Below are 6,634 nucleotides of genomic sequence, written 5' to 3'. Positions count from 1 at the left end.
ACCCACCACGATATGCAACCATGCATGAGAAAATATTTTTCATTCTATTATTCTACTTATTTTCAATAAATATTTTACAACTATACATGACCAAATATAATATTTCATGTTTATTTTTAATTTTGGTCAAATTTTAATTAATTTAAATGTTATATACAACCATGCATGAGAAAATATTTTTCATTCTATTATTCTACTTATATTCAATAAATATTTTACAACTATACATGATCAAATATAATATTTCATGTTTATTTTTAATTTTGGTCAATTTTAATTAATTTAAATGTTATATTCCACACACTCAAATTTAATTAAAGTATATTGCATACGATTACCACAACAACGCGCGGGGTATCATCTAGTTGATTAAGAGTTTAAGATCATTGGTAAAAAAAATGTGGGGGTAGATCATTGGTAACTAAGTGTTCAGGTTAATTAAACCATGCATGTATGCCTCTTGCCGGCCAGAGTGTACATTAGTGTAGTAAGTAGTACTCCCTCCGTCCGATTATACTTGTCGGGGGAGTGGATGTATCTAGACGCAATTTAGTTCTAGATACATCCATTTTTTCGACAAGTATTTCCGAACGGAGGGAGTAGTTAATTAGAAATGTTTATATTGGCCCACATGCCTATGCTGGATAACTGAACCAACGTTACCTTGTTCAGGTATTCGCAAAAAAAAAAAAAGGTAGCTAGGCAAAGCAACTTCCAGTGTCCTCTTTTTTTAGATCATCCAGGATAATTTCTCTTGATGTAGTTTTTTGGTTCGTGGGCAGTGGCACTTTGCGAACGGGTTGAGTCAAGCAGCACCAAGATTTTTTTTTCTTTGGACTGTCAATGAAATTAGTGAAGAACAAGTGAAGCTACTGTTTGTATCTGAAATTATATTAGGTCGGGACCTTAATGCATTTTTTCCTCGCCCTCATTTAGTTATAAACTCTTCACTCTGGTTCCCTGATTGACTTATGTTTTCCCTTCCTCCCTACCTTGTTACTCCCTCTGTTCGGAATTACTTGTCGTAGAAATGGATGTATCTAGATGTATTTTAGTTCTAGACTAGATCATTGATGGCGCGCGTTGCCGCGCCCGTCCATTTTGATTGTTTTTTGATAGTGTTACAAATTTATGTAAAACATGTAGCTCTTATTTATTTTGAAATGAGAGGGTGCAGAATGGAAGTTCCATCGAGTCCATTGGCTTGGTTGTAGGCCTTATTTTTTTGCATTGCACGTGGACCCCAGCAAACCTTAACAATCAATGTTGTCCCATTAATTCATCCAATAGAATGGTATGAGTATATATTTAGAATTAAACTGACAAGAAGAAAAATTAAATAGGTGTTACAGGAACACAATTTCCAGCATTGCCTTCGGCATGTTGTCAGCGCTGGGTTAACTGGTGTGTCCTGATGGCCTCAATGTCATCCATGTTGTGCATCCATAGCGAGCGGCATTCTGGAATCAATGGCCACAAAAGTGGAAGCAATAGTTCATACGGAAGTTCTTAAAAATATATGATTGAGGAAATAACTATGTAAAGACGACCCTTGACAAAGCTAATAGGTCAAGAAAACTAAGAATGAAACGAAATTTACATGAATGTCATATTTAAGTTTCTGTAGAATTTCCCCCATTAACTCATGGTAAACGAAATCGTGTCCTCTCAAAGTCACAAGCTCGTCTCATAATGATTGTGATAAAGATCACATTGCTTAGAAACATTACTAAATTTGACTGAATAGCAAAAAGGCTTCATTGAGGCCTAGTGAGGGTTTCTCATATGTCACTAATCGATTCAAATTCACGGAACTATTATTTGTGTCTCAAATGATACAATTTTGAAATAAATTATGTATGTTCCATGTCTAAAAGGACTAACTTCTCATCTCATTCATCATAGAAATAGCTTCAACGGAGCTCCGCCTTAGGAGAGAAAATAAAGAGAGGTCATGTTCTAAGGTCAACAAATCAAAACAATGTCTGCATAATTATGTAGAACTTAGCACCAATCCTTTAGAAAATATTGTACCTTGTTAGAGCTGACATCATACATATAAGCATGTAAAATCCTGGAATACAGGTTAGGCTATGTTTGCATTCAATGTATTACATACTTCCCACAAAGAAGAAATGAACCACCAAAAGAAAAATAAACGCCATACACCATACATATAAGCATGTAAAAAATTGGCTTTGTATTTTGTGGTATGGCCGAGCAGGAAAATTATATGTCAAAAATAATTAAAGAGACAACATCGGATGAAATAGACTTACAAATAGTACCGATTCTTCAGATTAACTTGAACGGACAAATAGCATGTTGTCAAATGTACTTGCAGCAATTGAGACAAGAGCGCACAATGCAGAAAACGTTGTCTATTTAACTGGGGTGTATTATTACCATATTAGCAGATCTTCTCATCATTTTGTGAAAACATGATTCTCTTCCTCAGGTTCAAGAATTTCTTCTTCACTTTAACTGCAGATCAGTGCTTCTTTGCCATATGAATAATAGTAAATTCTCCACGTAGAAGCAATGGATTGATGAAATAAGTGGCCCTATCAAATACAACAAAATCTCTTCCGGGTCATTTCTGACTTGCTGGACATTTGTTTAATCAATGTTGCACAACTATTACTTTGCCGGAAGCAAAATGCTTTGGAAGCAGTCATTATCCTCCAATCCAAAGACACGAGCAGATGAATTTATTTTTTGTTAGTATTCTAAAATAAATAAATTGGCAAGACATACAGAACAACCTAGCTCATTAAGTCTTACCTCTTCGTATGATGGTCAAACAGCACACCTCATCTCATCTCTTCCGATGATTAGTCGCAGGGTAATCACAAAAACCATGATGTTGGACCAGCACAAAAAGGCGGAAATTAGGTTCAACATAATGATGCTCAAGGGAGGAAGGGGCGGCAGGGAGGCTTAGGTGTGGTTACCTTTCGACGGACAGCAGCGGAGCCATGGACCGCTCACCCGCAACCCAACCTAAATGCCGCGGCGTCGTTGTTGAGTGTCCAGCAGATGAGGCGCCGGCCATCGTCGATCGCGTCCCACCCTTTCCACTTCGCAGGCAGATCGACCGCATCGGCCGGCCACCGATTCACCCGCATCACGCGTGGCCGCTGGATCTCCTCGCCGGCTGGATCGGGATCCACTTGTGGCGCTGGATCCCCTTGCTCGCCTCGTCGCAATCCTCGGATCCCCTCGGCTTCGAGCGCCTCATCCTCTAGATATCCACCGATTTTTTTTTCCTTTTTACGGGCAAGGGAGCAGCAGCGAGCTAGCGACAGAGTCGGAGCTCGTTGGAGTAAATGGGCTGTCTCAGCGGCCCAATTAACCAGAGGCCTCAGTTTTTTCTTCGGGAGCAGCAGCCCCTTAGGACAGCTGGGCCAGGATGCTACAGAAGTTGGGCCAGGACGCGAATGAGGCAGATCTGACGGCCAGGAATGATCGAAACGCAAATCTAGTGGCTGAAATCGTTGGTGGTGTGAGAAAGCTCGGATTAGGTGCGGTTATACTGTCCTTAATACATCCATTTTCGAAACAAGTAATTCCGAACGGAGGGAGTAGTTATGTACAACATTTTGCAAAACCTCATACCTTAGGCTCCATCAGAGCAGCAACATCGACGGTTCACATTTATATATTCCCTTCGTCCCGAATTACTTATGGTAAAGTTTCTTTTTAGCTCAGGCTACATGAAACCTCTTATCTTCAACCCTCCAACATTGTTTTAAGATCCGTATTTTTCAACTAACCTACAACAAGAATATTTTTCTTTTTTGTTTCTCTCAAATGAAAGAACATATAGACTTCAAACTTTCCAGATCAAACAAAATTTACAACTTCAATGTGTGAAAAAACTTTTAGATTTTTTGAACCAACATAAATATACTAAATGAGGATTTTTTGTATTAAAAAATAATAATTTTTAGCATTTAAAATGCATGAAAAAATCTGAAAGTTCTTTCCCACACAGTAATTAGAATGTTTTGTTGTCCTACAAAGTTTAAAGTTTATACATTGTTTCGTTTGAGAGAAACAAAAATAACAAATGTGCTTGCATGAATCACGATACAAAAATGGATGGCTAAGATAAGGAGTATCACGTAGCTCGAGCTACACAAAACCATACTTACTTATTACAGAAATGGATGTATCTAAAATTAAAATAAATCTAGATACATCCATTTCCGTGACAAATAATTCCGGACGGAGGGAGTATATCTTAGTTAGCAGCACTCTTTATCTATAATCATCATCATTGTAATCAAAACACAGAGTCCATTTTTCACTTAGCTCCGTATTTCCTACATTCTTAGTTCTTTGAAGCACTATACTTCTTGTTTGATAAGAGGGTCAGCATTTTTTATTTGTAAATAAAACATTTTCTGAGTAATCAATGTTCCATGCCGAAGCTACACAGAGTATGAATCTAACATATATTGTGGCTAATACACCAAAGAAATAACTCATCATTGAACGTTGGAAAGAAAAAATGATTGTTTGTTTGGCCTTGAGACTGACACTCACTCATAGTAGCATGATTATTGTCGGAGTAAATGATCATGGGTAGCCCAGCTCCCCCTGGTATTTTAAGACATCGGGGCCGGCTGCGCCCCTCAAACATCAAAGACAAAGAACCGCCTTCTTATGGCAGGCTGGTCCAAGCGGCCGGCTGCAGAAAGGCGGCAAGGCCCAAAGAGCGCCCCGGCGCGGGCCGACTCCAAGCAGACGGCCACTAGTGCGGCCAACTCCTGACAGGCGGTCACTAAGGCGGCCGACTCCTAACAGGCGGCCACTTACGCGCCCTCAAAGTTTGCACCCACATAACGGTGACGAGACGGGGCGTGGCAACAGTATAGCCTGCCACCCCGAATCCCGGGCTGAACGTGGCCACAATGCATTGTACCAGGCGGCCATCCCTAGCCCGGCGCGGTACTGTTGCCATGATGCATGTGACATCATCCATGGCAGAGGGAGCCATGCTCCCACGACGGGCTGTCGGTACGACCTGCAGGCGGCGGGCCCTACCTGTCTGTGGGATGCCCGAAGACGGCAAGCCCAGACCGGTCGGTATAGGGGGAGGCCGACTCCCAGCAGGCGGCCCTCGCCTTCCCTTGATGTTTTTGCGCCATTAACCAGATAAGACGGGGAGTGGCTACAATGAACGCCCACCAGGCGGCGGTACTGTAGCCACGCTCTCCCCGACCAAGCCCTCGTCATCAGAGGCAAGTCAACAGTGATGAGCAGCCGACAGGACCCACAAGCGATGAGCCCTACCTGTCGACCGAGAGCCCGGCAGCCAGCGGGACCCACCAGGCGGCGGGCCCCAGCTATCGGCAGAGAAGCCGGCAACCACAGACACTGACGGCCCGGGCCTACACCCGGCCGGATTACCATTGTACCCCTATGGGGTAGGCCTATATAAACCCCCCAAGGGCACCCATGCAAAGGGTTCAGCTCTTAGAGATTACACACACATACGTAGAGAGAGGAGTAGAGCTATCCTTGCCCTTCTTCCTCCTCTAGCCGAACAGCTCAGGGAGCAAGCTTGTAGCTACTTGTTGATCTAGTGATCATGCGGAAACCCCGCAGAGCAGGACTAGGGGCGTTATCTCCTAGGAGAGCTCCGAAACTGGGTAAGATGCGTCGGCATGCATGTTTACGCCTAATCCCGTTTCCAGGCACCGGCGATGTTTTACTAGCTCCCACTATGATTAGCCATCCTTTGGCATATGTTGCCCCAACCACTCGACATTTGGTGCCCACCGTGGGGCTAGGTGCACCGTCATCCGGAGACCTGCTCTGGACGGGAACTTTGTTCCTTCCTGGCGAGCGCAGCCAGCCCGGCACGCACGATGGCGTTTCCGCCGACACGCTGCATGGCGCAGAAGTCGCCTGCGCGGCGAGCTGCCTCGCTGATCTCATCGGCGAGATCCGCCTCTTCGATGAGCCCGCGCCGAGCGTGGGCGTGGCCAGCTCTGAGAGCTACCTCATCGGCCTCCTTGGCAAGCTCGACATCGCCAACGAGCCCGCCTCCGACTTGGAGTCGGTCGGATCCACCGACCCGATGCTTGTTGACTCCGACACGGCATCCATCGACGCCTTCCCCACCCACGTGGTGGTCATCGACGACCCGCTCCCTCGTGCCGACAGTGGCGGCAGCACCCTCATTGAGGTACTTGTCATCAACCATGGCGGAGCATCCGGCGCGGACGCCCATGACCCGCTACAGGCGATGATGCGGGACATGTTGGTCCCATCGCAGGCGACACTGACGCCGAGATGCTAGAAGCCCACCGCGTCATGCTCATCAAGAGCGGCAAGAAGCTAGCCACTATGAGATGCCTCACCGAGGCTTAATCAGCGCGAGGTCGATCGCGCCGTCTATGGCACGCCGACTGCTGGCGAGCCTAGCCGGGTGGGCGTTGTCAAACAACGCGGCGCGACTATCACCAGCATGTTGGGGGCCGACCGCCCAGTCTATGCCACGCCCATCGAGAACCTGCGTGCTGCCCAGGCGGCAGCAGACGAGCTAGAACACCTGGATGGTGACGAGCGATGCTGCGTGACGGAGCGCGTCCAGCAGCTCATCGACGCGACCGCCGTGCAG

The 6,634-nt window shown here is 45.3% G+C and overlaps 1 long non-coding RNA gene across 1 annotated transcript; it reads right to left on the bottom strand.

Moving 5' to 3' along the window:
* Window positions 1–1,612: 1,612 nt before the first annotated feature.
* LOC123138933 (uncharacterized) lies at window positions 1,613–3,282 on the bottom strand. The gene is made up of 2 exons (XR_006469416.1): window positions 2,955–3,282; window positions 1,613–2,824 (listed from the first exon to the last, which is right to left on the bottom strand). It is a non-coding gene; the product is annotated as an uncharacterized lncRNA (long non-coding RNA).
* Window positions 3,283–6,634: the final 3,352 nt, after the last annotated feature.

The sequence above is a fragment of the Triticum aestivum genome, chromosome 1B (genome assembly GCF_018294505.1).
Source record: "Triticum aestivum cultivar Chinese Spring chromosome 1B, IWGSC CS RefSeq v2.1, whole genome shotgun sequence".
NCBI classification, from domain to species: Eukaryota; Viridiplantae; Streptophyta; class Magnoliopsida; order Poales; family Poaceae; genus Triticum; species Triticum aestivum.
This window is presented reverse-complemented; position numbering and strand designations above follow the sequence as displayed.